Here is an 18141-nt window from a genome sequence, read left to right as displayed (position 1 = left end):
TCTTGTGGCAGGAGAGGACAGCCTACACCTTTCTAAGATGGAAAATGCTGGTTAAAGGTCTATAGTGTTTGTTATTCTGAAGTGTCTTAGTTCTGACTTAAGCACCTGGGCTCCAAAACCAGTTGTTTTACATTAGGAGGGTTTGTGGTCTAGAATATTGTGGTGGGAGAGTGTTGCCTACATGTTTCTAAGCTGGGAATTGCTGGTGAACTGCTGCTTTATTTACATTTGTTTTTGCTGTTGTGACTGTGACTTTATGCACTATAAATTTCTAGTACTTCTGCATTTTATAGCATAGGCCAGATTCAGAATTGATGAATCTAGACTGTTTGGTATCACATGAGCATTAAAACCAGCTCTTCACTGAGACAGTGAAAGATCTGAGGCATATGTTGCTTCCACCTAACTGTAAGTGCCTGTTTTTGTTCTTATATTGCACTTTTAATTTGTATTTGCATTCTACTGTTTGTTTGAATTGTCTGAACTGTTTTTTGACACATTTTACTGTATACTGTACTAGGTCATCTGTAGCATAGCCCATTTCTAGGTTTGCTGTTTCTGGGTCTGTTTTGTAACTTTTGAGCATCAAATTCAAGTCATCTTTGTTGGTGAAGGCCCTTCTGCACCCTTCTGGGAGGCGAGTACTATCTGGGTCCCATCTAATCGAGGGTGATTGGAATAGAGCTCAGAGACAGTGTCCTCAATGGCTAGTTTGAGTTAAAAGGGTTATTTCTTGTTTTATTTAAGCCCCGCATTTGCTCTTGTTTGTGTGTACTGCACCATCATGCACTGCTGCATAGCAGTGGTTACCATTGGTGGTTATAGATGCAAATGTTCTGCACTCTGCTTGGTTTTTCAGTTTTTCAGTTACAGTTTCTACTGTCATTCTAAGGGGATCCAGTATCTGTCAACCTGGGATGACATGACTGACAGACTTCAATGCTTTGCCAGAGATGGTCTTCATCTGTCACTACTGGGATTTTGGCAACTGGCTAAGGCTCTTGCCACCTTCATAGTTCCTTTTTAGGCAGTGTCTCAAGGACAAAATTCCCCGATGTAAAAACTACATCTAAAAACAATCATAAGGTTATGCTGCTAAACATTAGGAGTCTTAACATGAAACTGCACTCGTTGGAAGCAGTCCTCACCTTGGAAGATGCAGACATTTGTGCAGTCACAGAGACCTAGTTCAAGGCTGTGGAGAGCACCAGGCCATACTGGGTTACACCTCCTTCCACGCATTCAGACCACAAACTGAAGGTGTGAAAACTAAAGGAGGTGGTGTATTATTTTATGCTCAATTTCTGAGTGACTTGGTTGGCTACAATCACCTGCATTAGAAGCTGAAGTTAAGTACAAACTTGCAGCACTGTGTTTTATTCTTCTGTTAACTGCAAGCTTGCAGTTTTAAAAGTACTGTATTTTACTTTTTTTGTTACCTGTTTCACTGAATAGTGTGCTCTGTATCTCTCTGCAGTTAGTTCCCCACCCAGCCTCCCTGTTCTTGTCTTGGTGTTAGTGTTGGTGGCTCTGGAATTGCCCGCCCCTCCTGTAAGTCTGTATTTGAACATTCCTCCTGGGTCCATCTTATTTGCTCACTTAACTGAGTACTGTGAGATCATATTCTTGAGTCTAGTGTTCACTCTACTTAATACAGAGAGAAGATTTGAGAAGGCCAACCTACTTAGGTTCTTCCCTCCTCTCTCCTTGCACTTTACTAACAAAAAAAAATAGCACTTTATTCATCTGCTATTACTGTATTTGTGTTTCCTCCTACTTTATTTTGCTTTTGCCTCTTCTTAAAAGTACTCAGTTTTATTTATCCTGCTGTATTTATTACTGCTTGGTAGTAGCCTTATTAAATTGTAACTGTTATTCTAAGTCTTTTGGTTTAAGCACTTGGTCTTCATACCAGTTGCTTTACATGAAGAAGGTTTGTGGTCTGCACTGTTGTGGCAGGACAGGTAGCTTACATCCTTCCAAGCTGGGAATTGCTGATTGAGGGCTCAGTGTCTGCTATTCTAAAAGTGTATTAGTTCTGGTTTAAGCACTTGGGCTTCAGGCCAGTTATTCTACATTAAGAAGGTTTGTGGTCTGCACTCTCGTGGGAGGAGATGCTGGATTCTGCCCTTCTGAGCTGGGAATTTCTGGTCACAGGCTTATTGTGCCTGCTTATTTGAACTGTTTCTTTCTGAAATTGGTGCACATTGTTGATGTAGCATAGACCAGATTCAGGCCTGCTGAATCTAGCTTTATTTGTATAACTTGAGCACTGATCCAGGTCATCTTTTTTTGGAGAAGGTTCCCCTGCACCCTAGTGGCAGGAGTGTGCAGTTAGAACTTGTCTGATTGAAGACTGCTGGAACAGGGCTCAGTTTTGAGCTTTTTTCTGGTTAATTGGGTAACTTGTTTAAATCAGTTTGTTCATTTTCTACTGTTTTATATATATATATATATAAAAATTACACTTTATTCATCTGCTTTTACTGTATTTGTGTTTCTTCCTAATTTATTATTAAGGGCATTGACTACAACTCTGATCTGAGATATATAACAATAAGTATCCTGTTCTGTGCATTTAAAGTGTTTTTTTGATTGTATCTCCTTTACTTTCTGGGGGAAAAAAAAATAAATATATATATATATATATATATATATATATATATATATATATATATATATATATATACTTGTTTCCCACCTTTCCAAGCTAGTATAGTCCAGTTTCCAGGTTAGTGTTGAATTCAGGGCTGTGTTACAAGTCTCTGTGTTTGCCCATACCTTACTTGGATAGAAGAAAGTTTCTCTGTTCACCTGTGAAAGAGGGGAGCTTTGAGCAGCCTATCTGTCCCTGGAGGAATGGTATCAGCCCAGAAATTAGCAGTTTATTGGCCATTTTGGGCTAGCTTCTATCTTTTTCATTTCCCTGCTATAAAAACCACATTTGCCTGGTTTTGTGCACCGGGCAGCACCGGTTAGCTAAGGTATAACTATTCCCGGCTCTACAAAGTCTTCTCTTCAATTTTTCCCTTGGAACTAGATAAACTTTCAACTTAAGCACTCAAACCATTCATTTCTCTGCCCAGCACTTGCTCAAAACTCATAGCAAGCACTTATAAACCCTAGCAGTAGACCCCCCTACACTGTACAGAAGGACAAGGCTCTCTATTCGACCTTACCAGCCATCCAGTAAAACAGTTCACTGTACATATCCAGGCATGTCCAAAGGGCAGTTTCAGGTGTACTCTCCAGTCCAACTGGTGAATTTGGGCATTTTGAGGCAATGTTACAACTGCCTCATGTACACAGACAACCCTCTCCTCCTACCACCAAATACTAATACATGCGAGAGATGCAATTATACAGCCAAACTGGAGGCTAAGCTCTCTCAACCCAAGACTGGATCAGAGAGTCAAGAAGAGAAGGGAAATACTTGCATTACACCACCAGTCTCACATAGACCCATTAAACCAGCACAGGCAAAAAACACACATAAATACAAGAAAACATATTCGGAGGCTCTAAATAAAAATCTGCAAAAGCAACAGAGACCTCCAAAGCAGACATACAAGCAACCTCCACACCTCCAACACAAACCATGAAACACACAGCTCACAAAACCAGTGTGCCACTCAATCATAGCCCATAAGGCAAAATAACATATCCAATACACTAGTAATAGGTGACTCTATAGTCAGGCACACTGACTTCCCACTCACTAGGCTGAACAAGGAGAAGGTTACTGTTAGCTGCCTGTTGGGTGCCAGGATCCGCCACATAACACAAGCACTCAGGTCACTCTAGAACAAGTACAAATATGACTCTGTCATTGTCCATGTTGGTGTGAATGACCTGAGCCATACCTCCCTAGACTATATGAAAAGAGACATGGAAGAGCTCTCTGATCACGTAGCCCAGGCTGGTATGACCCTGACGCTGAGTAGCATTCTGCCATCACCAAGAATGATACCATGGTATAAAGAAAAAAATTATCAATTTCAACAATTGGCTAAGTTTCTGGTGTCATTCAAAGGGAATCCAGTGTCTGTCCGCCTGGGATGACATGCTCGACAAGCCACGCTGCTTCACTAGAGGCGGCTTGCACCTGTCACCCTTAGGCTTTCGAATACTGGCCAAGGCTCTTGCCACCACCATAGTGCCTTTTTTAGGCAAGGTTCAAAAGACAAACCCACCGCCGTAAATAGCACAAGTAACAAAAAACTGAGGGTAGTGCTACTCAATGCCAGAAGTCTAAACCTCAAAATGCACACACTCGAGGCACTCCTCAGTATGGAGAAAATCGATATACGTGCAGTAACAAAAACCTGGTTTAAGGCTCCAGAGAGTACCCCAGCATTACAAGGCTACAACTCATACCACACAATTCGGCCACAGAACAAGGACCAAAATACAAAAGGTGGGGGCGTATCCATATTTATGAAGGATACCCACATCTCCAGGTTAGTGGCACAGCACGATGCTTCAGAGATCATCCACGTGGAACTAACAATGGGCAAACTGCAATTCAAATTGTAGCTTGCTACAGATCACCAACCATGTCCCAGGACCTCCATTCTGTGTTTCTGGAAACACTGGGAAACATAAAGTTCCTACCAAACACCCTAATATTGGGTGACTTCAGTTACTCAAACATTAACTGGGAGAACTACTCAAGTACTAACTCCCTTGCCCATCATTTCCTAGAATTTATAAACTCAAATGCCCTGGATCAACTGGTCAACACTCCGACCAGAGGTGACAACATATTGGATCTGGTCATCACCAGCATGGGCAACCGGTGTTCCACACCAGAGGTCAATCCCTCGCTGGTTAGATCTGACCATAAACAAATCACTCTGGATATCCACATTCCACCCCCAGTCAAAGAAATCACTGTGAAAAACTTTTTAAAAGCAAACTTCACGTTACTTAAGACTGAGGTGGAAAGTTTCAAAGCCCCCATGCTAAAGTATAACACTGTCCAAGCTGCAAAATCCTTTACTAATGCATTCTACGGGCACCTACAAGAATGCATATATCGTGCTATCCCAAGCAAAACCAAGACTCACTCCTCCAAGAAAAGGAAACCAGTCTGGTGGACCCCTGCCATAAACAAGCTATACAACAGAAGGAGGAAACTAGTACAGAAAAGAGCAACATCCCAAGAAGGGAAGACATCCCTGACCAGTATCAGCAAGAAACTACGATCCCTCATAAAATCATCCAAGGCTAGCTTCAAAAGAAAAATTGTCAAGGACTCCAAAGATGACCACAAGGCATTCTTTAGCTATGTCAAGAATCTAAGTGGCAATGCTCAGATCTGCCCGGAGTTAGTGCAGAATGGCACAAAATACACTGAATCGACCGATAATGCCAACATCCTGGCAGATAGGTTCAGTGCAAACTTCACCCCCCTCTCACCCCCAAAAGGGCCCATAACCATAACAGAAGAATGTAGAGCACCTGAAATTACAGACACTCAGGTTAAAACAGCCCTCTCCAAAGCCAAAAACACAGCATCAATGGGACCAGATGGTGTGCCAGGCTGCATCCTACATGAGCTGAAAGATGAACTAACCCCTCACCTAAACACACTGTTCAAACTCAGCATCTCCACAGGCTACATACCCATAGAGTGGCACACAGCAACAGTTATTCTGCTCCACAAAGGTGGAGCCACAACAGACCCCGGGAACTATCACCCTATAAGCCTGACTAGCATGGTCTGCAAGACTATGGAGCCCATCATCATGGAACTCATTAACAGAGACAGTGGGAACCTCCAAACACTGGACCCTACCCAGTTCAGCTTTGTTAAGGGCAGATCATGTCTCCTAAACCTGGTGGACTTCTTTGAGACAGTTACCAAGGCTATAGACAAGGGAAAGGTGGTACACACAGCCTACCTAGACCTCGCAAAGGCCTCTGACACCATTCTCCATTCTGGTATTATAGACAAGCTCACCAGCCTGAACATAAACCCCTGTGTCAAAAGATGGATTGCCAACAGGCTCATGGACAGAACCCATATGGTGAAAGCTGCGGGAGCTAGGTCCGACTCTAAACCAGTTACAAGTGGCATTCCCCAGGGCTCAGTCCTAGGACCCCTCCTATTCGGTATATACTTCTCAGAGGAACATGCAAGCATAGGAGGACTATGGCTAACCAAGTTCGCAGATTACTGCAAACTAGTGGGTATAATTGACTCTCCAGCTGACACAGACATCCTCCAAAAGGGTCTCACTGAGATGGATACTTAGTGTCAAAATCATGGCCTCAAGCTAAATGCCAAAAAGTGCACAGTCATGCCCTTTGGAAAAAACAAACTACTACATAGGTGGAAGTCCCCTAAATACAGAAGACGTAATAAGGGATCTGGGGACCCAAGTAAATAGTAATCTCTCCTTTGATAATCACATTGCCAAAGTGGTTAAAAATTCTTCTATGTGGGCCACCTAATCACAAAAGGGTTCACATCCAGATCAAAAGAGGTCATTGTGCCCCTCTACTCATCACTCATCAGACTCATCATAGAGAACAACACCCCATTTGGGATGCAACTTACAAGACACCTGCAACAGCTGGAAAGACCACAGAAGTACCTCACCAAGTGGATGACTGGCCTCAAACAGATGCCCTATGCAGCTCAACTGAAGAAACTCCAGCTGTACTAGGTTGCATATTGCCTACTCAGAGGTGATCTCTGCCTGACATACAAGGCCATGTCCAATCCAGAAATGTTGGACATGCTCCACCTAAAGAAAACCATATCCCCTCGAGCCGCACGCTCTATTTTATTTATTTTATTTTACATTTGTTAACCGGGCTAGTCCAACTGGATACATGTCCATTTTCAGTGGAGGCCCGGGGAGAAAAGCTCCGCTAACTACCACTTAACAAGTTAAGAATATACAAAATTATACAATAAAATGAAAACATTTGCTTTAAACCTCTTACAGGATGTATAGACATTTGAGTGCAATATGAGGCTTAGCAGGTGAATAAGTTTAGATACTTTACTTAGTTACAGTATTACTACATTATACATAAGTAGCAAAATTTAGAATTATGTCTATTTATAGAGGGAGGGACAGAAACATTTAAGAAGTGGAAAGTGTATTATGCTAGAGTTAGGAGGAGGAGGAGAGGGAGGTCAGAAGAAAGGAAGGAAGTAAAAAAGGGAAAGAAAATGGTTAGCCAGGGTTATTGCAAGAGCATAGCCAGTGGTTGGTTAGGAAGAGTTTTAGTTTGGTTTTAAATAGTGGAATTGTAGTCAGGGATGTGAGGTCTGGTGGAAGTTGATTCCATATTTTGCCAACTGAGTTGGAAAATGTGGAGTCACCTGCTACATTATTTGATAGAGAAGTTTGAACCAGTATTTTGTTAAAGGAGCGAAAGTTCTTCATATTGTTATAGGGTTTTGTGAGGGTGGAGAGCATTGGTGTGTTCTCAAGGTGATGAAGGGCTTTGTGGGCAATTGTAAGTTGATAGTATTGTATAAGGTGGGGTAGTTCCAGCCACCCTAGTTTTGTGAGATTCAAACAATGGTGAGTTCTATATGGAGAGGCAGTAGCAAATCTGGCAATGTTGTTGTATGATGTGGCTAGTTTATTGAGATTATACTTAGAAAGATTAGTGTATATGGAGGAAGCATATAATAGGGTAGAGATTAAGTTGGTTTCTAGCTATAGTAGTTCTGGCTTCAGGAGTTAAGAAAGATTTGATTCTGTAGAGAGAACCTAGTTTTCTGTTAGTTGTTTTTATTGTGGAGTTGATATGAAAGTCAAATTTTAGTTGGTTGTCAATAGTAATACCCAAAAGTTTGGTCGTTTGGTCTGGAGCGATAAGGGTGCCATTATTAGATGTCAGTGTAAAATCAATAGAGGGAGACAGGTGAGTGGGTGGAAAGAGCAGAAGTTTGGTTTTCTTGGGGTTGAGAAGGAGAAAATGATTAGAGAACCATAGCTCTATGGTGGTGAAGTTTTTTTGCGTGAGGGAGTGAAGTTCAGTTTGAGTTGAGGCAGAGCAAATGATGGTAGTGTCATCAGCATATTGAATACAAGTAGATAGAGGAGTGGCTAGATGAAGGTCATTTATAATTTTGGAAAACAGAAGAGGACCTAAGATGGAGCCCTGAGGGACCCCTATAGAGGTGGGGAGAAGATCAGAGAGATGGTTGTCCCAGAGAACTGCCTGTTTGCAATTTTCAAGATAGGACGTGAACCAGCTTAAGGCAAGGTTGTCCAGAGAGAGGGAATTTAAGCGATGTAAGAGGAGTTGGTGATTAACCATGTCAAAGGCTTTTGACAGGTCTACAAAAAATGCTGAAGAGGGAGTATTATTGTTGCGATTTTTGTTAATAGAGTCGATGAAGGATAATAAGGCTGTGGTAGTACTATGGAATGGTCGAAACCCATGTTGGCAGTTAGCTAGGAGATTGTAGCTTAGCAGGTGATTAAGTAACTGTTTGTGGATGCATTTCTCCATTATTTTTGCAAGAGGAGATAGTAACGCTATGGGGCGGAAGTTAGAATACTCCATAGAGTCACCTCCTTTGAAAAGAGGGATAATGTGTGAGATTTTCCAGACTGAAGGGATAGTACTTTCTTTTAAGGTCCTATTAATCAATAGAGAGATGGGGTAGGCTATAGCTTTTGCACCTAGTTGGAGGTATTCTGCTGGTAATTTGTCAGCTGAGGGGGTTGTTGGCTTAAGTTTTTGAAGTAAGGACAATATGTAGGAGGTAGGTATGGGTTTGAGGTGAAATGGGGGGGGAGTGGAACTAGGGGTTGATAGTTTGGAGGTATCAGGGCTTTGTTGGTTAGCTAGTTTTAGTATAGCTGAAGTAAAGAAGGTATTAAAGGCATTAGCTGTTTGTAAAGGCGAGTCAGTGTTAGAGCCTAGTGGGTTAGGTGTGGCAGCTTTGCCAGGGGATAGCAGTGTGTTAATAGCGGTCCAAAATTTATGTGGTTGGTGGAGGGAAGATTGTTGTAGTTGCGTATAGAAGTTTCTTTTATCTTTTAGGATGGCTTGTTTTGTCACATTTCTTTTTTGCCTAAAAGTGAGATGATCAGTTATGTTTTTAGTGGTTCGCCATTTAGTCCAGGCTTTATTTCTAGTAAGGATTAGTTGTCTAGTTTTGTTTGTGAGCCATTGTGCTGTCTTAGCTTTCATACGTATGGAACACGAGGGGGCATGGTGTTCAAGGATGGTGAGAAAGGTATTATTAAAGTGGCTAACAGCTTCATCTATAGGGAGAGATTTAAGAGGTGACCAGTTAACTTGCATAAGTTCATTATGAAACAGATTGGGGTCAAAATGTTTTTTGCTACAGGATGATCGAACTTGTGTTGGGATAGAAAAACTAGTTTTATGCCTGATAATATAAGTTAGGGAGTGATCACTGAGGTCATCTGGGAGAGTTCCTGTTGTATATTTTTGCTGGGGACTATTTGTTAAGATCCAGTCAAGTATGGTTTCTTTACTATAACATTTGTTTGTTCTTGTTGGGGAGTTTATGTTTTGTGTGAAGCCATGCAGGTTAATAAGGGTAGATTGATTAGTATGTTTACATAAGTTCCAGTCAATATTAAAGTCTCCTAAAAGTATTGTTTCTTGAAGGAGATTTAGTGAAAGCCAGTTTAGTAGGTCTTCTAATATGGTAGGATTTTTGCCTGGGGGAATATAGGTACAGATAATATTAATAGTTTTGTGAGGGTTGAGTTGAAGTTTTGAGATAATTATTTCAACATTAGTGTCAGTTGGAAGGGTATGATTTGTTGTACTTATTTGCAGTCCGGTTTTATAGAATATAGCTACTCCACCACCTTTTTTGTTTAAGCGGTCTTGTCTGAGGATGTTGTAGCCAGGGGGGATAATTTCGTTATCTTTTATTGTAGGTTTGAGCCATGTTTCAGACAGAGAATGTCGAACTGTTGGACATCTAGAAGAGCATGAATTTGTGGTATTTTATTACAAATGCTACGTATATTTAGTTGGGCAATTGAGATCGATTTGGGGGGTTTAGTAGATGGTGTTGGCTTTGTTTTAACTAGTTGACAGTTAGATGATAATGGGGATGGGTCAGGGCCGGGGTTGGGGTGTATGTCTCCATCTATCAATGAGCAAATTAATATAAGGTTGTAGAATTGAGAGGGTTTGCAATGGTAATTATCATGTTTTTTAAGGTTATAAATATAGTATTTAGTGTGAGAAAGACGGTGATATTTAGGTTGAAGATAAGAGGTTTGGTAGATGACATTGAGATAGCTTATGGATATTGTTGAGGGAGTAGTTAGGGTATGTTTGCGTGGGATGGTAAGAGTTGAGGGTAAGGTTTGTTCGTAGGAGGTTGAGAGATAGGTAGAGGTGAGAGTAGTTAGGAGAATTAGTAGTAGGAGAGGGTGGTATTGGTTAGGCATGTTAAGTAGGATTTGAGTGAGTGGCTTGAGAAGATGTGGTCTGGAGAGTAGATAGGAGGGGGAGGGAGGAGACTATTATAGATGGGGTGGGGACAGGAACAGGTATCTCTAGGGATCTAAACCTCACCACAACAATAAATAGGACGTGCTGGAGGGATATATTCCTGTCCCAGAGACTTCCCATGCTTTGAAACAAGATTCCAATCTACATTAGGCAGAGCTCCTCACTAACACTCTTCAAGAGAAACCTTGACGAGTGGATGGGAAACAGTAAGTTTACCCCAAGGATCACTTCAGTGGCTCTGCTGGACAGAGGCACAGGGAACTAATCTAAGGAGGCGGTGAAAGCCAAAACATTCTGGCTAGGCTTATAAATGCCTTCGCGCAGATAGCCTAGTACCTACCTATGAACCTATAATATTCATTAAAGATAACTACACCTCCAGATTGATTGAACAGCATGATTCCCTGGAGATATTTCAGGTGCAATTAACTGTTGGTAGGATACCTATTCAAGTCACTGCCAGCTACAGGTCCCCCTCCATGAATCAAGATACCCACTCTGCTTATTTGGATCTACTTGAGTCTATCAAGATACATCCAAAAAACATGGTTTTGGACAACTTTAACGACCCATCCATTGACTGGGTAAATTACTCATGCTCAAACTCACTTGCCCAAAGGTTCCTCAACTTTAACTCCAATGCCCTGGGCCAGCTTGTTGACATCCCCACATGGGGTGCCAACATCCTGGATCTGGTGCTTACCAATATGGGGGACCACTGTAGGACAACCACTGTGAGGTCTTCCCTGGTGAGATCTGACTACAAATTAGTCTCGTTCGAAGTAGCTATCACACCTGGCCCCCACACACACACACACACACACACACACACACACACACACACACACACACACACACACACACACACACACACACACACACACACACAGCAGCAACTAAACTAAAAAAATGCCTCCAAAGCTGACTATAACCTCTTAAAGGTTAGTATAAATAACTTCACTGCACCTCCGCCCAGAGATGGAAATGGCAACTATGCAGAGTTCTACACCAATGCTTTATACAAACACCTGTATAACTGCATTGACTCCTGATGGGACCAAAACAAGCTTCTCAAAGGAGAGCAAACCTGCCTGGTGGATAACTGCCATTAACAGGCTTTACAATGATAGGAAGAAATTGCTGTCTAAGAGTAAGAGGGAGTCAGCCCTAAACTGGAAACACTCACTCCTTAGCTTAAACAAGCAAATAAGACTTCTTGTGAAGTCCTCCAAAGCAAACTATGAATCCAGATTGGCTTCTTCAATTAAGGACAACTATAAGGCATTCTTTAATTACATCCGTAACCTAAAAGGAAAGGCCCAGACTTGTGCCGAACTTGCAGTTAATGATTTCACATATACTGAGCCTGTGGAAATAGCTAACCTGTTGGCTGACAGGTTCTGTGAAAACTTCATTCCCCTGTCTCAGCCACACTTTCCCCTTGACATCCCTACCACCTGTCCCATACCTTACATCTCTAAAGAGCAGGTCATAAACACCCTCTCTAAGGCCAAAAACACAGCATCTATGGGACCTGATAACATACCAGGCTGTATCCTACATGGGCTCCAACAAAAATTAGCAACACCATTGGCTACTCTTTTCAATCATAATCTAAGCAATGGCTTCATCCCAGCTGAATGAAAAACAGCCACCGTTATTCCCTTGCACAAAGGTGGTGCTTCCACTGACTTTGGGAACTACAGACCTATTAGTCTGACTAGATTTTTCTGCAAGGCCATGGTGTGAATCATTATGAACCTCATCAACAAAGATATAGGTAATCTTCAAACACTTGATCCTATTCAGTTTGGATTTGTCAAAGGGAGACCATGCCTGTTAAACCTGGTGGACTTCTTCAAGACAGACAACAAGGCCCTGGACAAGCGGAAATCTGTGCATACAGCCTACCTAGACTTAGCCAAGGCATTTGACACTATCCCCCACTCAGGCATCACTGACAAACTCACTCAACAAGCTATAAACCCTTATATCATTAGATGGGTCGCTAACTGGCTCACTGATAGAACACACATAGTCCACCTCCAAAAGCAGACCTGTAACCAGTGGTGTTCCACAGGGATCAGTCCTGGGACCTCTACTGTTTGGAATCTATTTCTCTGAAGTACAAGCAAAAACTAAAGGTGTGTAGCTGACAAAGTTTGCTGATGATTCAAACTGGGAGCAGTCATAGAACCTCTAAATGATGTCAACATTCTACAAGAAGGTCTTACACAAACAAATGATTGGTGCCAAAGTCATGGCCTTAAATTGCATGCAAAAAATGTATTATCATCTTTCAGTAAGAGTGATGTTCCTGCTAACTACCACATCAACAACACCCTAAGTATGCACTCAGTGGTGAGAAACCTGGGCACACAGGTTGACAGCAACCTTACCTTTGATCACCACGTCTCTACAGTAGTAAGAAGGGAATTCTATATTGCTCATCTCATAAATAAGGGCATTGCCTCCAGAAAAAAAAAGAATTTCTAACCTCCTTGTACTCTTCCATTATCAGGTCAATAACTGAGTACAACGTCTCTTTTGATATGTACCTTTCCAAGCACTTGCAGCAATTGGAAAGACCACAAAGGTTCCTCTCAAGGAAAATTCAAGGTCTTCATCACCTGTCCTATGTGGATCATCTGAAATCACTGCTACTTTATTCTGCTCCATGCAGACTACTCAGAGGCAATATCTATCTTGTATGTAAGGCCATATATGACCACGCTTTACTGGAAATGCTGCACATCAGCAAGTCAAATTCTACACGGGTTACTTGTTCTAAACAGCTTAACCTGGTATGTGACATTAATAAAACTTGCTGGAAGGACATATTTCTCTCCCACAGGTTACCACACCTTTGGAACAGACTCCCACTTCATGTCAAACAGAACACTTCATTGCCTCTCTTCAAACGCAATCTGGACGATTGGATGGGTAACCATAAATTCACCCCGAGGGTTCCACCTCTGTCCCCCTTGGACAGGGGCAACAGGTTTTGATCATGGTAACAAGGGTAAAATTTGGCTAGGCTTGTAATGGCCCTCAGGTCATTAGTCTAGTGACTTCCTCTGATCTTATATGCTGATTATCTCCCCATTCATTGATCAAATGTTCATTTATGATAACTGTCTCCCGAAATGAACTACATGGAAGTACACACTCACTGTAAGGGCAGCAAATGGAAGCCACTATTAATGTAAAAATGGGACTTGAAAAATGATGTACTGAAAGAGAACAAACCTCCTTTAACATGAGATGCAGTGACCTCACAGATGCTTATATAAAGTAAAGGATGAAAGTGTGTGTTGGGAGGTTTGCCTGTAAAAAATCAGTTTCTGGCATTCAAAATGACATGAAATGGCATCACAGAACCACATTACCATGAATCAGTGTTCTACCCCCTCAACTCATCAAATGGAAACAAAAAAAAAGCTTCACTGTAATTGACTAGCAGCCTACTTATTACAGTTAGACCCATGCCACCTCCCCAGCTCTTCCATTGCCTTCTACTGGCACACCCACCAGGTGGAACTGCAAGACAGTTCATCCTAACTACTCTCATTGCTCATTCTCTTCATCTATATATTCTGATTTGTTTCCCATTGCTGCTGGGGTTTATCTGGTCCCATTATTAACAGTATAAGTAACAGATCCAACCCACAGCAGCTGCAGCTTACGGTAGCAAATTTATGGACACCCATAACAGCTCCAGCGTACAACAGTAAGTTGGAGCATTTGAAATGAATGCATGTTTCTGGTGACTCAGGGGTTTACAGCCTTCATGCACTATAATTTTTTCCATCTAGAGAGAAAAAAAAAGATTGGGGAATTAGATATCACTTTAACTGCATGGAGAACATCCTGAAAACAGATAAATGCAACAGGGTTGTATAGGAGTCACAATATTCAATAATGAATTAGCCAAAATAAAATATATATATTTTTTTTACTTTTCTTTTACAACCATGCACATCATTATGACACTCTAGCTAAAGCAGAGTATCATAAACTGGTCACTAATTACATCAACAGCCTCTATACTGGATTCCGGCGTGTTGCTCGTGAGATATATGCCTGCGAGCTACATCGCCGAAACCAAACGGCTGCATCAGCACTTTGCCGTAGTGCAAAGTGCCTGAAAAGCACAGCCGCTGCTTGATACTCTATGGACGAGCAGCTGCGGCTGCGGGCTGTGTAGCATTCCTTCGTGCAAGGAATGCATTTATTTAATTATTTATTTATTGTGTTGTCAGTCTGACATCACAATAAATAAATAATTAAATAAATGCATGCCTTGCACGAGAAGAAGGAATGCGTTACACAGCCCGTACAGCTGCAGCTGCTCGTCCATAGAGTATCGTTGCAGCGGCTGTGCTTTTCAGGCACTTTGCACTACGGCAAAGTGCTGATGCAGCCGTTTGGTTTTGGCGATGTAGCTCGCAGGCATATGTCTCGCGAGCTACATGCCGGAATCCCTCTATACTAGTAAATTCTGAGAAGGGAGATGTGCAAGAAGAGAACATGTTTAGTTTATGTGTAATATTCTTTCTTTAGAAGCAGGATCTATACTGTTTCATGATGATAGCTTAGTCCTGTGCTGAGATTTTTCTATTTCCTAGTGTCAGAATGAATAGTGCAAATGTTGAGGATCAGAACTTGTGCCTAATAAGGACAGGCAGAGATAAAGGGTCTGCAAATACCCCAGTTAGCAAAATAACACAGAGGTGTTAAGATTTAATTGGTCTGTGGCTATAGTGTGATAGATAGCACAGTGTTTGCTCAGAAGCTATTACTGTATTGTTCAGGGAGACAAGACCTTGTTTGCTTAGCCTTTCCCGTACGTGTGTTCTCTCACCATAATGGGGATTATTTTACTCAGCTGAACTGTGCTGCATGAAGTTATTTTTGACCATAACAGTTCAGTAACCTTTAAGCTAGACTAGTGATTTTTTACACATTTGTTAAATATGCAAGGTGACTGGACAGGAATGTCCCTTTTTCACGGAGGATCAGGGAGTACTGTGTGGTTAAGTGACTTGCTTACAGTCACACAGTACACAAATGGAGGTGGAAGGAATCGCACCCTTTCCCCTTGACTACAGGAAGTATCTAATTAACAACTCAGAGCCTTAGTCCTCTGTGCTAACTGCCAGTCTAAATAGACAGATATTTTCCTGTACTAGCTATTAAATCAAGAATTAGATAACCCCCCACATAACCGCATAATAACGAAGGCACACTTTTGATAATAACCCTGCACCCTTAACCAAGCAAAAGGAGAGATTGCCTTTTCATACGTTATTCCTACAAGAGCTGTGATCTACTACTAACTATAAAAGTGTTATTAGAAAATCAAAAATCACTTAGTAGGCAAATGTTAAGTGCCACTGCTTTCATAAACCTGTGAAATTACATAGCCTTTAACATAGAAACACAATCTTTCTCTGCAGTCTACACAAATGTGTAGGTGTCCTACAGCAATTATATTAACAAAATTATTTGGGTGTAAGACAGCATTAAATATCTTTGCTCAAGAATCTGGGTCAAAGACAAAAAAATGGGGTGGGGGGATAGACCAAAATCAAGAGACAAGTTTTACATATGACTTGGGTTCATAGGTAGGTACTAGGCTATCGGCCCAAGGGCCTAAGTAAGCCTAGCCAACAAGGTTCCTTGGCTTACGCCACCCAAGAAAGTTATTTTCCTATGCCCCTGTCGAGCAGAGCCATAGAAGTGATCCCCGGGGTGTAGTTCCTAGATCATTTATAAAGTTAGTAGAAAAACAGGTTTTAGATCAATATGTATTTTCTAAACAATAAGTATGAGGGATAGGACAAGAATATTAGGCAAAATCAGGGACAGTTAAGAGGTATAAGGCTAGAAGCTAAATAGTATATCAAATACTGTACATATGTTGTTTGCTATAGTATTTTATACAAACAGATACTTTTGGTTTGAAAGTTACAGATTGTTATTCTTCCCTCTGATTTAAACATGTTATGTCTAATAGAATCGTATAACTTCCTTGCTTGTTAACAACTAAATTCTGGTTCTACTTGCAGCTTATCTAAACTTAACTGCTCTGCATTACTCCTTCTGGTCACTGCCATATGGCTTGGGTTCTGGATGATGGCTTGGGTTCTGGATGAATACAGGCTATGTGACCAGCCCACTCACCTAGTTAACACGTGTAAATAAAATAAATAAAACTGCAACACAAATGGATCAAAGAAAGGCTAATTTATTATGCCAGTGCAAAATGACTACGCAAGCTAGTGTAGCTCTTGTGGGGAGTTAATAAAACTGAACAAAAAATAAAAAATAAAAAAAAGAGGAAAAAGTATTAGAACTACACTAGACAAGACTAGAGCTCCCTGTTCTAGAAACCTAAATATGGCCTGCGACTTGAATAGGATGTGCTGGTAGGACAGATTTGTCTCCCAGCGACTGATGCATCTTTGGAATACGTTGCCAATTCATGTGAAGCAGAGCACCTCTATAATACTGTTCAAATGGAACATGGAAGAATGGATGAGGAACCATAAATTCTTACTAGGGATAGCACCCACAACCGTACTGGACATGGGCAGTCATTTATAAACACAATCCTGGGTATTGACTAGAGTATCTATAATATTACATTGGAATGAAACGGCTAGGCTTGAAATGACCTCCGGGTCAGCAGCCTAGTAACCTTTTATGATCCTATGATCCTAAAAGGAGCTTAATGTCTTAGGGACTGTATTTAGGAAAACACAAATCATGTCTGAGCAAAGGAATGATGTCTTAAAAATGAGGGTGACTTTTAGGTTTTGGAAAACTTTTAAACTGATGTTTATGAAAAAAGTGTACTTGATTAACGGTATCTTGTTGATGACTGTGCAATTATACTGCTTGGGTTTAATAATGAAAACAGAGATGAGAGGAAGGGCTAGGACAGACCTTTACAAAACTCTCACTGAAAGAGGTGTTAGCTGAGAGAAGGAATCACCTAATTTAAGTTCCAAGTAAGGCGGGAGGATGATCCAGGGATACTCCTCCTTCCCATGTACATGCTTAAGTGTTTGTGGGGAAGGGGCTGAGGCCCAAGACCACTCCATACAGAACCTCATGAGCCTCTTGGGTCTTCCAAGGAGGTGGCATTTGTGGGTGACCTTGTGGGAAGGAAAGACTCACAGACCTTGCCTATTGCTGACAAAATTCACTCTGTGACTTCAGCCTCTTAATAAAAGTATGAGAGGGGAACTCCCATGCCACAGCTAGCTTCAGGAGTGATCTTGTGCATAATCGTATGAAAAAGGTAAGTTTATGATGTCCATACTGAGTATTAAGAAAGAAAGAACAGGCACCATGCTTGACAAAGGTGATACACCAGAAACACGGGCATGCAGCAGGTCCAGTGATGGCATCAGGCCACATTCCCTAAAGATGCGATCCTGCACCCAGGGCCGGTGTTAGCATTTTGGGGGCCCCCAGCAAATGTCAAGTTGGGGGCCCCTAGGCACTTTCAGTACAAGTATCATCCTGTGAATGCCACACTTCCTAAGAAACCTTTTAGTTTGTGCTGCAAACGTTTAGGAGTAGTACGCACAGACAGACCTGTAGCTACAAGCTCTTACATTACAACAGGCCTATATACCACATTTT

The 18141-nt window shown here is 41.5% G+C and overlaps 1 protein-coding gene across 1 annotated transcript in view; it reads right to left on the bottom strand.

Moving 5' to 3' along the window:
* Window positions 1-18141, bottom strand: part of SLC66A2 (solute carrier family 66 member 2) — a 1460443-nt gene that overhangs the window by 1452 nt on the left and 1440850 nt on the right. The gene's annotated exons all lie outside the window — the stretch shown is intronic.

The sequence above is a fragment of the Protopterus annectens genome, chromosome 3.part1 (genome assembly GCF_019279795.1).
Source record: "Protopterus annectens isolate FY-2018-M chromosome 3.part1, PAN1.0, whole genome shotgun sequence".
Taxonomy (NCBI): Eukaryota; Metazoa; Chordata; order Ceratodontiformes; family Protopteridae; genus Protopterus; species Protopterus annectens.
This window is presented reverse-complemented; position numbering and strand designations above follow the sequence as displayed.